Source organism: Podarcis melisellensis (genome assembly GCF_964234715.1).
Source record: "Podarcis melisellensis genome assembly, chromosome: 5".
Classification (NCBI taxonomy): domain Eukaryota; kingdom Metazoa; phylum Chordata; class Lepidosauria; order Squamata; family Lacertidae; genus Podarcis; species Podarcis melisellensis.
This window is the reverse complement of record NC_138537.1, coordinates 56,343,144-56,361,872: the sequence shown is the minus strand read 5'-3', so window position 1 is coordinate 56,361,872 and position 18,729 is coordinate 56,343,144.

The window sequence follows — 18,729 nt, the reverse complement described above, 5'->3', positions numbered from 1 at the left end:
ATCTCCATGGTGTCATTTATTTTTTGAAAATATTGGCCTGGCAGTTTCACATTAGCTGGTTCTGCAGCATAGCTGCCAACACCTACTGGGTGTTACTCACCCTCAAGGTTCCATAAATGATTTGTGGGTTGTATATTACTATATGAAAATCATTGCTGTGCATGCAAGCATCCTGGTCACACTCAAAGGACAACAATTTTCTGATACATATAAGGTTAAGGATTTCACACCTTTAGCCAAAAACCCTACCATGGCATGAAACAGAAGCCATAAAATGTCAAAATAGCAAGCAGGTACACAAGCATGAGGATTCCATTATGTTGGCATCACATGCATCTCTCTTTATAATCTAAATGCCAGTTGATACATTTTGCCCTTACTTTTTTTTGTAAAGGTGGATCACAATATACTGTAAACAGTACAACATTAGTTTCTTCTCAATCCATATAAAAATTCCCTCCATCGATACACAGTGGAAATGTCATGTCAAGATAAGTTATTGTGGAAGTTTTCCAAAATAATTTAGTACATTTCCTCAGTAGCTACTGAAATAATGATGATGATGATGATTTTGTTTGTAAAGGGGCCCCCTATCGAGATGCTTGGGGTGCTGTTGCACAACATTTTGAAACAAAAAACAATTAATGACATCATTAAAACAGTGGCAAAGCCAAGAGCGTGGCATCATTAAAAGAAAGTGATTTCTTGTTTCAAGGCAGATAAAAGCAGCCTGTCTATTGCAGAATCAAAATTTCCACAGCATTAGCCAACAATTTCATCCCCAAGCAGATTCCAAAGTAAAGTGCACGCCAATCACATAATATGTGAAGTACCCCATGCTGTTTGGCACACTCAGGAGGGCAATCTTGGTCCTCCTACAGAAGGAAGAAATGCATTCTTGCTACATTTGTAATGTTTATCTCGGGTTTAGAGTTACAAGTGAATAAAGCAAAATTCATGTTTTGCAACAGCAAGAAAAGAGTCTAGCTTTGTTAACTCTATCTACTTCTCCATAATCTAGATTTCTTAAACATTTTCCAATTCTAATATATTTAAAGAGTAATTGTGGGTTCCTGTTTATCATATAAATGTATACATGATGGTAAAGCCTTTTGTACATTTAGTAAACTTGAGTTTTGGTCTTGTGGGATCCAGCAAGTTGAGCATGTTGAATTTACCGAGGAGCAGCAGGAGAACCACCTATATTAGCATGGTGGGAAGTGAAATACCCATGTTGATTTCTAAAAGGAGAGCTTAGTGAGTTAGCATTGCACCATCATTGCTGTTGTAATTAGTAATCATACTAATAATGCTGAGTTGATATACAATGATCCCCAAGCATTTTTCTAAGGGAACTCACCAGTGGAATTAGGCTACTGCTCATGACTTACCTGTTGCCCCTCTTGACTCGAGATGTGGCATGCAGAGGTAACTATTTGAAATCAAACTTTATGTCCATCACTTTTTCAACCAACACAAAATATTTCTGCACCCTGATGATGAGGTTGCCCCATAATTTGTGTAACAATATGACCATTCCAATAATCTGAGTTTTCATATGGAAGCAGAGGGAATGATTTAGTCATAGTTCTGAAAAAGTGGTGTGGGAAATGGAGCTGGGTTCCAGTTTCACAGTCTTCAAGCTGAAATTGTTTAGTCTGTAAAGAAAAATGGCAGAAGAGACTTCTCTCTGTTTACTACATGGGCTAAGCAACCCTATGCACACATATTCGGGAGTAAATCCACAAACACAATGGAACTTCTAAGTGCAGATATGCATTAGATTGCACTGTAATTCTAGGTTTATATACCTTTGTTTTAATTTGAGCCAGGGCAACATGGGTTCTGTTTTCAGTGCTATAGCTCATCTCTAAAAAGGGAAATGGTTCTAAGCATGTACAGAGCCCCTTTTCCTCATGTTGAGTCATAATAAACGCTCACATATCTGGAATTAGGGGAAAGGCTTAGAAGCCAAATGGTGTAACTTCCAGGCTAGTTTATATTGGTTTTTTATTTTAAAAAATAATAATCTTAAGCCACCAGAGTTTATTGTCTAGATTTTTGAATATCTCACGTATGTAATTTATGTTAAATATGTGTACCATGTCATCAGCACAAGGTCTGTATATAATGTGCTTGCAAAAAAGCTTTTTCTGATGAAAACGTCCAGCCTATTTTCTTAAAGTGCTTTACTATGGGAATAATGTGCTGATCTATTATAAAAACGCAATAACTTCTGAAGCAGTTTTATTTTGCCATTTCCTCCCCTGTAGATTTTTTGCAATATATTTCTAGAAATACTTTATGCACTCTAACACAAAACAATATCTACAGCAGTAATAATAAATTACATGCGGTGGGAATTCAAGCTTGTTCTCGTGTCCAAAGTGATATAGTGGAAATCATTCATAATGAAGAAGAAAGTAATTGTTATGCAGCATTTTTGTATTAAGCATGGCCCCCAAATTATCCTGAGTATACAGCACAATGTTCTTGGGGCTTTGATACAACTAAAGTCTAATAAAATGCATGTGTATATCCCCTTATTTGCATAACTGAAATGCCTATAAATTCAAACTTCTTCGATTTTAAAGGGATGCCAAATCTCAGTCCACTCTCTGAATATGTCCTAGACTCATAATTAATCCAAAAACACCCAAATCAATAAGCATGCAAAATCAATCCCCTTCTGATTCCAGTATGCAAATAAACCACACTGATGGATTTTTCCCAGAATCTAACATTGCTGTGTTCCTTTCCTCTCAGCAGTCACTATGCCTTTTAATGTTCATATTTTATGCACCACTGCACAAGCAGTCTAAATGTGAGCTCAACACAACCAGTTTAAAATTGTTTGGTGTTTGCCACTCAGTGCAATCTTACACATGTTTACTCAGAAATAAACTACCTTGAGTTCAAAGGGACTTACTCCCATGTAAGTGTGTATTCTATTGTAACGTTTTATGCACAACTATAAGTAATGAAACAAAGTCTCAGTAATGTGATTGAAAATGAACACTCCTGCCATTACGAGCCCATTTTTATGGCCAGCAGGAGGCCAGCACTGTGCAATCGCCCATAAGGTAATGTGGCCACATTTCTTCTGTGCCATGTTGCTCTCCTTCCAAGACATAGTCAAAGTGGAGTGCAGTTCAAAAAACTAGGAATAACATCAATCATACCGCCCTCCTTCCAAAAAAAAAAAAAGGCCATCAGAAGACTGCAAGGTATGCACCTAGATATGCTTCAGTCTCATGGCGCTCCCCTACCCACCCGAAACTTGAGGAGGTCCCCAGAGTGGGTTATGATGCAGCACAAGAGGTTACAACTAGAATGGGAAATTAGCTATTCACAAAAAAACAGACCATGCTTGCATGGAATTGCTTTTCATTTGTGCACAGGGCTTTATGGATCCCAGCCAATCAGTTTAACCTTATCCAAATTATTCCTATAACCTCTTTTGAAAGTATTACGGAATGAAAACTTTCTTCACATTCTCTCCCTCATATTACGCAGTGTGACTTGTTTTTAAATAAATGCAACCAGTGAAGTCATTTAGGAAAAAAATCAAGTTCTTTTATCCCAACACTGTTTCCAGCATTTGCATGTGAATATGAGCTACCCTGCTGTTTGATTAAACTAGAAGCTTTTTTTAAAGCCTATAAGAATCCAGATTCATGTGCAGTAGAGTCCTTTCCACTTGTATCGCAAAGGTTGTTGGAGGAAAAATGATAATATCCTTGGAAGTACATGACTAATGAGAATATATATAGCACTTCTGAGACAGCTCAAATGTATAATTATTGTGAGGATTTCACAGACACATAAATATAATGATCTTCGGGTAAGTAAATTGCTAGCTACCAATGAAATAAATATGGTCCCTTCAGAATTTGAAATCATTTGGTACTGTAGGTGGTGGGAAATGATTCACCTTAGCTGTTATCTCTGGAACAGTAATGTAGAAATATATCTGCCAGGGCTGGAGCATTTACATTGTTCTTCATATCCTGTGGAGTTTGTCAGAAGATCTCTGGTCCCTGCTGGTTTCTAACCTCTTATTTTGATAAGCCAGAACCCAGCATGAGTCAACAATGGGTTGGAGCAGCTAATATTGTTTACTGTGGTAAGCATCCTGCCCATAATAATTTTCCAAGAAATACTGATGTGTTCAAAGGTCAGGTTGATGTTGAGTGCTAAACATGATTTCATCTTTTTAAGAGTAACATGGATATAGAAGTCTTGGGGTAAAGGTTATATTGTTTTTGCCAGCACTGGTCAGGTCATAATAATCTGTGCAGCCTAGATCAAGGAAATCGGATACTTTACACACTGAATAGGAACTGAAGTATTTTGGAAGTTTCATCAGCATTTTCTTGGAATATGATTAGGTATTGGAAAACACTTCTGCTCGTACGCAGTGCTATACCCAGTAGGAAATACATGGTGTAGGGGGGCACTGGCTCCCAGAATCATCACTGGCATTATAAAGTATAGAACTGGTAGAAAGTCCTGATCCAGTTGGCAAAGAAATATAGACAACCTACACCCCACACTTCCTGTAAACATTATTCTCATGACAGCATTACAATCCCTTCAAATTATAGAAAGGTAGAACAACCACTAGTCAATAAAAAAACAAGATAATACACAGTGGCACCAACAGGCAGCAGGGACAGACTAAAACAACCCAACTGCAGTTTATAAAAGCCTTAAAAAAAAATTAAGGATAGGTGCTAAGTGAATTATCTGGGATACCAATTCACAAATGAGAAGTCATAACCTAAACACCATCTCAATAGTTGTCACTCACCTAGCCTCCAAAAGCAGGGGCTCCTAGGAAAGAGCCTTTGATGAAGGGCCTCTTAAGCTAACAGAGAGATAGGTACATTCAGGAAAGGGGTTTGCTGAATTCCAAGGGATTAAAGGTAAAGGTAAAGGGACCCCTGACTGTTAGGTCAGTCATGGACGACTCTGGGGTTGCGGCACTCATCTCGCTTTATTGGCCAAGGGAGCCAGTGTACAGCTTCTGGGTCACGTGGCTAGCATGACTAAGCTATTTCTGCCGAACCAGAGCTGCACATGGAAATGCCATTTACCTTTCCGCCAGAGTGGTACCTATTTATCTACTTGCATTTTGACGTGCTTTCGAACTGCTAGGTTGGCAGGAACTGGGACCGAGCAACGGGAGCTCACCCCATCGCAGGGATTCGAACCGCTGACCTTCTGATCGGCAAGCCCTAGGCTTTGTTTAGACCACAGCGCCACCTGCGTCCCAAGGGATTACCGCTGCCTTATCCTGCCCTCCCTTACCTTGCCAAAGTTAGCACCCTCTTACACTATGGAAAACCACTCTGAAAGCCCTGTGGAAGGATTACAAACCCTCTTCCCTGACGCTTCAACAACATAGCCTGATTCACCTCCACCAACCTTATTCATACAGACCATTGTTGTGTTCCTTTGCCACTTGTAGCTTAGCAGGATGTGTTCTAGCAGACAGTAAAATCCCTTTAATGAAAAGTTAGGTTGCACTATGTATAGAGCTATTTAAACAGAGCAGCAAGTGTGACATCTTCCTTACTTTTTATTGTGGCACTAGCTGATCCTGCTTCAGTGCTTGATAGCTTTATGAACATAATGAAGGTGAGTGGGAGCCTTGCTTTAATATGGAAAAGAAGCAGAGCACTAATGTCTCTTGGAAAAGTAAGCTATAGAAAATAAAGAGTGTTCAGGCTCCCTTTTATTTAAAAGAAAATAAAAGAAAAATATATTCACTGTCCTGCTTGAGGAAGGGAACACATACTGTCCAAAATAAATGTTATTGAAATTGTGGAGTATTCCTACCGTAAGCCTTGCACTTTTTCTTAAGGGCTGCATGAATATGCAGAAAACCAGGTGTCATAGAATTTATTTATTTTTTAGAAATTTGTATAGGTATCAATAGGTGCCTTGTCCAATTCCTGATTCCTCTCCCTGATCTCCAATCCTGCCTTAAACATTTCTGCACATAATTCTTGTTGCTTTTCTAATTTCTATATGTTGCTCATGAGAAAGCTCTAAGCAGTCTGGTTTTAAACAAATCTGCATGGGTTGGTGCTTGTGATAGCAGGGGCAAAATTTCAGTTCTGCCTCTGTTAGGCATTGGGAAGTTAAAAATTTGCATACACTTTAATGAATGTATTACTGAAATAAGCAGTAGTACTATTATTATGGGAGAGTTAGCAACCCTTATCAGGGTACTTCTCAGCACCCAGCATATCTTTGTTTTACTCCAATTTCCCCCTCAGTTGTGTTATTCTTGCTATTTTCTTTCTTTCGAGATAGCTTCTCCAAGGTTCCATTGATGTGCCTTTCCACCCATTGTTTAAGCTGGGAGAATGCCAGCTGTGTCATTGTATGGTCAGGCTCAGAAGGATTAGATTGTCATAAGTAAATGTTGTTGAATAATGATTTCACTCTTTGCCGCACACAAACTGATGATGAATATTATATCCATTGACAATAATACAAAACTGGCAAATAGCCGCAGCAATGAATGCTCCATAAAGCATATGTTCATGGGACTGATAAGAGAATAAACAATTTAAAAACTGACATGCTTGATTCAAAGATATTTACCATTCACATTGGAGGCTTGTTAAAGCAGCGTTTATTTCAGAGATGGGGAGTGCTGCTTCAGCAATTCAAAAGTGTGAGTAGATGAGCCCACAAAAGCCCTCACTTGTCTACCAAGATGGGAAGAGGGAACGTTCTGCATGGTGTGCTACAGCACTGAACCGAGAACATGAGAAAACAGGCCCTGAGCCACTTACAATCATGGGCAACAATCATACAAGATCTAGTTGCAAGCAGCCCTGAGAAATGTTTGTTATAAAGTGGCCTATAAATTAAGTAAGAAGGTAGGTAAATAGTAGTGGTACCTGGTGGTTGACATGTAACCTCATTGAAAGATGAATCCAACCATTTCAGCAGGATATTCAACTACACATTGAGGAGGCTACACACCCATGTTAGTTATATGTGGCTCTTGCGTGCTGAATTGGCGTGACAATCCAGGTAAGCCTTGGAACAGATGGTGTTGACTGCATTGGATTCCAGTAATGCAGCTTTATGTACTTATCATTGAATTTATTGTGCAGCCACCTTCATTTCCCACAATCCTGAAAACCTGAAGAAATTAATCTTTAAAATACATGACTGCCAGCAGGAAAAATTAAAAGCAGCATCCTTGCTCTGTATATAATCAAGCAGGATTGTAGCCTTTAAAAAGAATGTTTAGTATAAATAGCAAAATTAGCTGTCACAAATATTTTCAAAACATTTGGTTTTGTCAAGTTTCCTTTAATTCTGTATGACACTTGGCTGTTTGAGTCCCAGCCCAGATTAGATCTCTGTCTCAATATAAATCAAAATTAAAAGAGATACATTGGTGTTGTTGTTTCAAATTTGGTCTTTTTTCTTGGTTTTTGATGCAGTTTACACAATGAATAATGAACTCCAGATAAATACACATATCACATTCATATTGTCACGAAATAATACAAGAAGCATTTTCATTTTACCCAGTGTTCATTCTTACCACATTCTGAAAAAAAGAAACAGGAATGTTTTGTATAAAACAGAGTAAAAGGAGAGAAAGGATTCCAATAGATCATCATTGCTAACCCTAAAAGTGAAGCACTGCAGAAAAGACATCAGCTCAAACACCTGCTTTCTTATATGAACATTTTTCATTGGCTGCTAAAGCTGATATTTCCAATAACTCCCATTTGTGGCTCGGCAGAAATTTAGCTTGCCAAGCTCTTAAAGCAATCCACTTAGCAATCAAGCCAGTTCCAGGAATCCAAGCTTTCTAATATTTACTGAGGGCCTTGATATTTGGAAAATAGCCCGACATTAGATATACTGCTGTCAGACCCAAACAATGACCAAAACCAAGTTGATACGTCTTGCTACTTCAGTCCATTATGGATTAATTATGCTGCGTCCCCAATGCATATGCAACAGATCTGCCTCTGGAGCATCACCGTGCCAGCAACAAAATATAGTAATCCCAGTTTTGGCAAAAGCATCAGGGTAGAATAAGCTCTGAAAACATTCTGTTAAATGGGGAGTCTCACATCACTTGTTGAGTAAGTGCAATCTAGCTCAATAAGATCTTCTGTGAAGTAGGATGGTGGTGGCCCAGGCTCCTGGATTTTGATTAAACACAAGCATTCGAAACTACTTGTTGATCTGTTTGAGGTCTTGAAAGATGTTTGTCAAACTTATTCGTGTGTGTGTGTGTGTTTTAAAGAACTCCACTGCTAACATTTTAAAATGCTTCATGAAAGATGTTGCCAATAATGTCAACCTGTTCCATTTGGCTGGCCAGTTTTCTACATATTTTTTGTGTGTATTACCCAGACTCTCAAAATTTGGTGTTATTTAAAATGAAAAATGGAAAAAATAATAATAACCCTAATTGTTTTAAACCTTGCTCAGTCGACCCCATTAAATGACCTTTTGACATTCCACCAAAGGAATTCTCACTATGAAGGAAATATCAGTAACAGGATGGTCATACAACAGAAATCAGGGCCAGATTTAGAAATCCACATGCAGAAAACATGTTGCCGTTCAAGATCAGGGAAAAATCTTTCATTGTGCAAAGATATGTAGGCTGTAATCCTAATCCTGCCTCCGCCGGCCAGCCCTGTGGTGCTGAATGGAGGCGTGAGGTCACCACCCCAGCATCTTCTGCTCACAGCATCTGGGGCAGAAAATGAGGGGCAAAGCAATCGTATTGCTGACTGCTGCACTAGCATGGAGCTAGGACAGCAACTAGAGTGGGATGGCTGTGAAACTGGCTTGAGATCCAATGGGTTCCAGGCTACTTATGCCCCAGCTCCTCCCCACCTCTGCATTCACTGGCTATCACTGGTGGGGATCCCACCAGTGGCCTGTGCGCCTGCATGCTTAGCAGGCAACCAGTTTAGCTGGAAATGCTGGATGGAGGGACACCTCTGCTTGTTTCCCCTTCCAGTTTGGTGCAGGGTGGTGGTGGGGGGGTGGATTACTCTTCCTGATTGTAATCCTATCCTTACTTAGGAGTAAGCCCACTGAAATCTATGCAACTTGTGTCTGATTTAAAAATGGTTAGGATTGTCTTGTGAAACATCTAATAAATGCTTCTATTTATGTCTGAAAGCCCACCAAATATACACTTGCTCCATATGGACATATACAAATGTAAAAGTGAAGGTAAAGGACCCCTGGACAGTTAAGTCCAGCCTAATTCAACTATGGGGTTTCAGTCCAAGGGAGTCGGTGTTGGTCCACAGACAGGTTTTTCCGGGTCATGTGGCCTGCATGACTAAACTGCTTCTGCTGCAACGGGACACCATGATGAGTGCCAGAACGCATGGAACGCCGTTTATAAATGTATATGCGGGTAATACATTAGGATTGTTTATACATTAGGGGCATTGTTAGGGGTGACCCATGGTTCCTAAGCCACAGGGTTATATGTACACAAGTCTTGCCAATAGATTGTAAGTGGGGCAGAGGACCGCTCTCAGAAAATCCTGTTGGCAATTCCTAGCCTTCCCTACTGCACTCTCCAGGAAGATTACATCCCCTCCCAAAAAAACAAACAAACAAAAATCATTGGGGGGGGGGGAACCCACAGAATTTTAAAGCCTAAATGCCATTGAGGAGGTAATGTATACATCACTGCAGGGTACACAGGAATAGTTGTGGCACATCATGATGTCTATGACAGTTTCTCTGGTTTGTGCCCATAGGGTCAAAAAAGTTGGCAACACCTGCATTAGCTTCTGCACACTTTTGTAAATTTGTGGCATGAGCCTCTGTCCTGTGCTTTTTAAGTACCTAGCTTGGTCCCTGTAGTAATCCACAACCTGATTCTTATGCTGCAGCCACTGTGTGTGACTTCTTGCAGTGAGAACAAGATAGAGTAGAATTTAACACAAGCACATAAACACAAAGAAGCCTATTAAAATAGCCCCTATATCTGTTCCAAAGCAGTATCCTCTATGGTTTGTAGAGAAAGATGATACACTATTGAGGCAATAAAAGTTAGAGGAAATCAAATCCACCCTACTGAACTGGGCACTGCAGTGTAGGCAAAAATAAATCCCTAAGCCTGCCATTTTAGCCCAAGAGAAACATTCTGAATAATCTATCACGCTTACGAAAAAATATCACTGGAATAAAAAGTGGCAGGCCATGAAAAATATAGAGTAAGCAGGGTAATACATTCAACTTAGCCATGTGTTGCCCTCCCCGCACCACTACTTTACACCCCCCCAACTTAAGTAATGCATTGAAAGAGGGCCATTTATCTAAGTCTAAAAAATATTTGGGGAACCATATTGTCCAGGTCTGTTTAGACAATAGATGTAATGGTTTTGAAGATCCACATACCTAGTTCAGTTGTCACCACTGCCAGCAAAATGGAAACTGAAAAATTGGGTGTTGCTGCAGTCATCTATTCACAATGAATTTTCTCTCTTTTCACCCTTAATGTAGATTTCACCTTTATGCTTTTCTTAGCCATTTCCGGTGTAATTTTCCCTTGCCGCTTTTATTTTAAGGAAAAAGCAGTTGTGATGCCACAACCCAGAACAAGCTCCTGATTCATTTTTGGGGCTGTGACCAATTTCTTGTCGAAAAACACTTCCCACTCAAAGCTGCTGTCTGCAAGTAGCAGCTGTGGGGGGTTGGGGTTCAGCAGAAACCAATGCAGGACCCTCAACCTGGATTGGAAGCGTGTTCTGGTTATGCTGCGTGTGTGTTTTTTTAAATAAAAGTGATAAGCTTCAGCATGTTTTTTTAAAATAAAAGCGGCCAGTTCCGGCACACTTTTCTAATAACCTAACATGTAGTATGGCCCTGAGTGTGCCCTACAACAGGGTATGCATAATATTAAAAGTTAAGGCTGTCTTTCAGGAAACCTTGTCCTCCATTACTGAACTGGCCTCACTAAGGAACTTTTGATAAGCTTCCAAAAATCCCAGGGTTACTGGAACATAATTTGAAAACTACTGATTTAAATAATCTGATAGTGGTAAGCATATTGCAAACTGCACGTGTGGGGTGGGGAGTGGGGGGTAAGTACATGGTCACGATCTGGGTTGGCTGAGCAAACCAGTGCTAAGTACAAGGTTAATTTACAACTCTGCTATGCACATGGAGTTCCTTTCTTTGTCAGTCCTGGTAACATTTGTTTGTTGTTGTTTAGTTGTTTAGTCGTGTCCGACTCTTCGTGACCCCATGGACCAGAGCACGTAAGACACTTCTGTCTTCCACTGCCTCCTGCAGTTCAGTCAAACTCATGCTGGTAGCTTCGAAAACACTGTCCAACCATCTCATCCTCTGTCATCCCCTTCTCCTTGTGCCCTCAATCTTTCCCAACATCAGGGTTTTTTCCAGGGAGTCTTCTCTTCTCATGAGGTGGCCAAAGTATTGGAGCCTCAGCTTCACGACCTGTCCTTCCAGTGAGCACTCAGGGCTGATTTCCTTAAGAATGGATAGGTTGGATCTTCTTGCGGTCCATGGGACTCTCAAGAGTCTCCTCCAGCACCATAATTCAAAAGCATCAATTCTTCGGCGATCAGCCTTCTTTATGGTCCAGCTCTCACTTCCACACATCACTACTGGGAAAACCATAGCTTTAACTATATGGACCTTTGTCGGCAAGGTGATGTCTCTGCTTTTTAACATACTATCTAGGTTTGTCATTGCTTTTCTCCCAAGAAGCAGGTGTCTTTTAATTTCGTGGCTGCTGTCACCATCTGGAGTGATCATGGAACCCAAGAAAGTAAAATCTCTCACTGGTAACATAGTACATGTGATAAATGGATGATCTTGTCATGGGCACAAACTCCCCCCCCCCAAATGTTGCTGCTTAACCTACGTTAGCAACATTTGCAGTGGTGTGCCAAAAAAAAAAGCAAAACCAAAGGAAATGCTTTGTGCCCATAGCAAATTATTCAGATGTCCCATTTGTCTTGTGCACAGGGCAATCCGGCTGGAAAAAGCGCCCAGCCATGCACAGAGTGGCTGTGTTAATCAGGTCTGACTTTCTGCAGGCACCATGATATTATGTTGGGTTGACAACAATCACAGGGGTGAAGGGAAGGCTAATGGGATCCGAACAGAGTGATGGCTGCAATGAAACATATTTTTTAAAAGCCAGGAATATGGTATTAATTTTTTTTAGCAAATCTGAAGTCTGCTTCTACAAAGAGCTGGCACCTAGACTCAGAGAAGCCTTTTGATCCTGACTTGAAGTAGCAAGTTGTCATACCTCAGCTGTCCTGGCATTTGGTTTAGGAACAGATGGAGAATACTATCCATAATAATCTGGTTGGCCGAGAAGCAGAAACAATATCTACTGGAATCCTAAGTGGCTTGCTGGCTGAGTTCTGTAGCACAGGATTATTATTAGCATTGCTTTCAGGGGCACCACTGCCTGGGTATGAAGAATTTATAACCCCCCGCCACAGGTTTGTAAAATCTTAGATAGGTAAAAAACTGAAAATATTTGTTATAATAAATCTGATGTTTAGGATACTTGCCCAGGATTCACCAAATGTTGCAGTATGAAGGCCAACCCACAAGTCTCTTGGGCTATTCTCTCTCAAGAGTTTTCTCCTTCAGAGGTTTTCCAGCCCATTTACCCCTGTCAAAGCAAACGCCCACACCTCAGAGCATGTAAGCAGGGAGGAGCTTTTATATCAGCCGTTGATAATAGAAATGTGAATAACCCCCCCACCCCCAAATTAAACAAGCCAAATACGGTGGTTTTCATCTGTGATCCATGCTGGCTTATTAATTTAGTATACGAGCCACCAAGCACAGCTGCTGTAGTTTTACTGAAATGAATTGAAATTGCCGAGCAGCAATGATATCGATGGGTTCAGGAAAGCAGAGGTTCGAAGAGTGTGGCATGGCTGTGGTCTTGGGGATCATTCTCAGTATGCCAATTTATCTGGATTGCAAGACAGCCAAGGACCCAAACTCCATTTCTAAACTATGCGACCTCAGCCCACAAGACAACAACATGCCACATGCTGCAATGTCAAGCCACAAAAGGAGCCCCAAGATCCCCAACCTTATGATAAATGGCTGGGAATAAGTTTCTTGCTTTTTATTGTCTTTAAGTTATGTGTGGTCTCTTATTCCTAATGTGTAAGTTTATTACCAGGACGCGGGTGGCGCTGTGAGTTAAACCACAGAGCCTAGGACTTGCTGACCAGAAGGTCGGCGGTTCGAATCCCCGTGACAGGGTGAGCTCCTGTTGCTCGGTCCCTGCTCCTGCCAACCTAGCAGTTTGAAAGCACATCAAAGTGCAAGTAGATAAATAGATACCGCTCTGGCAGGAAGGTAAATGGCATTTCCATGCGCTGCTCTGGTTTGCCAGAAGCGGCTTAGTCATGCTGGCCACATGACCCGGAAGCTGTACGCCAGCTCCCTCGGCCAATAAAGCGAGATGAGCGCCACAACCCCAGAGTCGGCCACGACTGGACCTAATGGTCAGGGGGTCCTTTACCTTTACCTTAAGTTTATTACCATTTAAGAAATCTGACAGAAGCTGCAGTGGCTAGGACAGGGAACTTTCTGCTCTGTGTGCAACTACCCCATGTGGTGACTTATCAAGACTTCACCATGAAGTATTTTTCTGCTGGCAAAGTCTCCAAAAGAGTGACCAATTCTAGATGTGTTGCCTCTTGTAGGAGTTGTGAAGTGTAGGTGGGTTCCCACAAGGCAAGACACAGTGATAACAGCAAGAACCTTTATTGAACTAACAGAACTGGACAACAGGGGCAAAATAACTGCTTATATACATTTCTCAAGGCCTGGGCCACTCCCAATGTGATTGGCTGTCCAAACTTCCAAGCTGCGAATCATGACTCAGAGTTTACGGGCCAATAGCAGAGACCCAAATTCTGAAATGTTCTGTGATTGGATATCATGTATTGAATTAGAACACAGGGGCTCAGACTCCTTAGTCCAGACTCAAGCTCAGGCAAACACAGACCACTGAATACATAACAAGTTGTTTCCGACTTTATGAATCAGCTCTGATACACCTACAACTCTTCTGACGCAAGTGGTCTGACGGGAATAGTGACACCTGGCTAGAGTCTTCAACTTGAGGAACGAGTGTAAATATTCCATTGATTTGTCTCCGTTGGAGCTAATTGTTAGGTGACTGCTCTAAATAAAGTAAAAGGCCAAGAAAGCTACAAGATGGCTGGGGAAGATTTATCATCCTTGTTCTTACTTCTAGCCAGGGAAGTGCGACAAAATAGCTGTGAGTAGAGAACAACAGACCACAGTTTTTAACTATGAGACAGAGGGAGGGACACAAGGAGGTCTGCAAGATAACAGAGATGTGGGGAAGCCTCTCTCCAGAGATCTGCTGTGGATTTAGCTGTCTCTTCGAGTTTTTAAGTTGTGCCTCAGCCTACACTAAACCTACACATTTGTATGTAAACTGAAACACTACAAAATGTCAATAAATCTCTACAGACCTCTTTCCAAAGGAAACCAAACCCACGTAAGCACCCAACCCCTGGGACTTCTCACTACTTAGAGAAGTAGGGAGAGCAGAGCAATATGAATCAAGAGTAGTAGTCACAAAAGATTGCTCATCTTAATATTAGTGTTTGCAAATGGAAGAATGAGACTGGAGGAGACTTGATGAATTCCTTTGTTTTAGAAATTGGGTTGGTGTTTCTATTTTAAATGAAAGACTGAAATTGTCCCCTGGAAGTTTAGTTTTATTAGATTCAGAGTAAGATTCCTAACGTGGTTTGCCATTGTGCTTAAGAGATAATTAGGCTATCTCGTAGAATAAGCCTCAGTAGAATAAAGAAAATATATCTGTTTTATAACCCTTAAGTCTTTAAACCTAAGTCCTAATTATATAGCAAGAGTAATCACTTCTGCATTGTGAACTTTCCATTTTGCTGCATATTGATATTACAAAATTGTCTCCACTTCTCAATTCAAAGTAGCAATTTCTGCCCAGTTTACCCATTAGTGATGAATACATAGCACAGCCAATTCACAGAAGCTGGTCCATTAACAAAAGGGAGAATATTCAAATTAATTAGCATGTGATTTCTTCAGACAGGGGAAGAAGCAGTTCACACAGATCCTGCTAGTACATGACTACAAATATTTCATATTGTTCAGTAGAAGGGCCTTGTATGCAAAAAAGCTATTTCACAGCTATGCAACAAAAGGAGAAATGGTAGATGAATATGATACATATGGGTTTAGACATATGTCCTCTAAGACTAAAGATAATGGCACAATGCTGCTGGACTCCTAAGAGATGTGTGGTCATAAAATAAACAAGCTCCTGGTTTGGTGACTCCTGAATAGTACCATTTATTCCCATTTGCCACTCATGCAAGCTGCCTCTGTCCACTTTCCCATGATCCCTTTCTCCTCCTACTTCTCCCTACATCCCAGGCCTTTCTTGGATATCTCCCCCCCCCCAACTTCAGAGGGGCTTTTTTAGAAGACATAGAAGGCTGCAGTGGGAGAAAGTAGGGTGGGGAATTCCCTTTCTGTGACTGTCCTTGTGATGCAATTCATAATACTCAAGAAATTGCTACGAGATTTTAGAACTTATCCTTTGTGCTTGAAAATAAATTCAGGGTCGGCTCCCAGGTGAACCCAATTGTGATGGTGCAATTTCCTAAATGGTGTTGTACACCTAGACGGATTACAGGTTTTATTGTAAATCTATTATTTTGAAAGTACAGAAATCTTAAAACCTGTGCATAGGGGTGGGCAGTATAAGCCTTGATGACTGCATGCACGTTGCAATACTCTTTTCTGTTGGCTAGTAGCATGAGTAGCTCATGCTAGAATTCTCTTTTTTTAAAAAAAAAAAACCCTATTCCCCCCCCCCAAAAAAGGGCATGGATTTGCAGTCTTCATGGACCTCAAACACAAGGCCTGAAGTTCTGAGGCATATACATGTTAGTTCATGAACAATGTGGTGTGTAATGGTAATATTGAACTTCTTCAAATTGTATGTTTTAAAAGTTTATACTAAAATGTAGGAGAGATTCAAGAAAGTTTGACCCATGAGTAAATATCTCTTCCAGATCAACAGACAAAATGTGTGGGTTCCAATAGGTGCTCTTGTGCTCAAGGAAGAGCTTTTGATCCAAGAAACAACTCAGTTTACAGGAGAAAACTGAAAAAGAGTCCTGCTCAACCAGACCAAAGCCATATTTAGCGCAGCATCCTGTTTCCTACAGTGTCTAGCCAGATAGAAAGTGTAAAAAAAAAAAACCAGTATATGACTCTTTAGTGACCTGGGATAAAGATCCATGTATTGTAGTGTATGAACCCCAAAAGTGGTGCTTGGGAATTTTTTCAGCCTGTAGGTGTCTAACTGTACATCATGTAATTTTGGGCAAAGCCTGGAAATGCATCACAGATTCCCCATTCATATACATTAACATTTTATCTCCAGTTTTCCATTTATTAATTCTTTCTGCTGAGATGACATTTCCCTTTGATGTTCCTATGGGGAGACTGAGTGCTTGAAGTCACTGTTTTCTCAGCATCCTCTTTTGATCACATTCCTCAATGGAAGGCAAGATTCCTTTTATGCATATTGATTCCATAAGATTCCTTCAACCACATAAAGAAGAGCAACCATGACATCACTGCTCACAGCCAATTAAATGCAGTGTCAAGGTTTGCAAAGGGGAATCAATGAAGTACTAAATTTTCACTGAGTTCTCCAGTAGATGGAGCTGCTGCAAACCTTTGGTTGGTATCAGTGAGAAAAGGTAACATGGCTAATACTCATCTGTGCTCATGCTTTCCAAACACAAGCTCTTTTTTGGAACAGGGTTGTTGTTGTTTTTAACAGCAATGTCTTCATAGATTTGGCAAAAAAAGTCATAGCAAATTATCTCTATTTGCATATTTTCTTTTAAAATATGGTCACAAGCAAGGCTTCCTAGTGAGAAAAGGAAAGATTATAACACTGTTTCTCAGAAATTGCCTCTCAAGGACATATGTCCCAGGCACAAAGTTAACTACTAGACTGCTGTTCTGCTTTCATCTTTACAACGTGTTGTGAGCTGCCTGGAAGGCTCTCTGGAGCCAAGTGTCAGCACAGAAATTCCAGAATAAAATAAAGGATGCTCAAATGTACTGAAGATCGGCTGGCACTGCACCATGAGTCCATGGGAGAGGTGAGACCTATACCATATCCAGTTCCAGATCTTAAAACACTGGCTAACACTGCGTCTAAAATCAATATTCAAACCAGAGAAGGTTAAGTAGGTTAGGTATGCCTAGATCTCATGTAAATGTGCATACAGTGAGTCCACCATTAAACACGAGAAGCATTTATTCCAATGGGGAGTAAGAATGCATCTTGAATGCCATCCATCACATTGCATTACTTGGAGCTGCATGTAACTTGTTCATATAAGGCCTAGGCTATGTACACATTAACATGCAGCACTTCATGAACAGCATTTGCATGTTGTTCTACACACCAGCGTGTTTGGATGTGTTTACAAGTTGCCTGTTGCAGTGGTGGAGCTTCATGCTCTGGCACTGGGGGGCGGAGAGAAGGCTGGCGTGCATCCTGGGGGCAGGGCACCCAGCATGGGCGGGGGGGGAGCCACGATGGCACCCTGGGGATCTCGCTGCCGGGGGCGGTGCTCTCCCCTTGCACTCCTCTTCCTCTGCCAGTGGCCTGTTGTCTATCAACATCATAAGTTAAAATAGGATGAGAACTGAACAGCACAATTCAACTGAGATGATAAAAATGCAGTATTTATCTCCATCTGCCCAAATGCAGGCCCCAAAAAGCATGTCTGAAATGCCTTCAGCTGATCAGAAAGATGGATAGTACATAGTTCAGTTAAACATAAAAACGGGGGTGCTGAGACCAAGAAGTCCCTCTGGTGAATCATAGCTTTTCTAACCTAATTCAAAAATTGTATAACCAAGAGGGGCTCCCTAGCTGATCATAAAATCTGAGAAGGAGAATATGGGAAGAGGCACTCCTTCAGGTAACCAGGTCCCAAGCTCTTTATGACTTTATGCACCAAAACTAACACCTTGAATGGAGCTTGATAATGGATACGTAGCAAATGCCTTTGTGGATGGATGGTTCCACTACAAGGGCCCATCAAAACTATAGCCATTGCCTTTTGCATCAGCTGCAAGACTCAAACCATATTCCAGAGCAGCTCCACATAGAACAAATCATAATAGTCCAAATGGGAGGTTACTACCACATGGATGACCACAGCCAGGTTATCACTGTCCAGAAAGGGTCATGAGTGGTGACCAGCCTGTTGCTGGGGAAAGGGCAGCTTGTGCTTCTGAGGCCACTTTGATCTCAAATGACAATGCACAATCTAGAAGTACCCCACCAGTAACAGACAGTGCATTAGGACTGCATCACTCTCTTGATCTTCCTCCAGCTGAATGGCTGCTGCATGCCAGGACATAAAGGATGAGGGACAATGATGATAAAGTTGACATTCTGCAAAAGCAGCAGCAGAGCCAATCTAGTGCTCCTGCCAGCAAGTTCACACCACACTAACCTCACCCCCCCCTTCATGCAAAAGTGACACAGCAGGAATTAGGTGGGTGGTGCGGCCCCACCATTCCATCTGCTATTGAGCCCCAGATTATGGACCCAATTCCTTAGGGAGAATG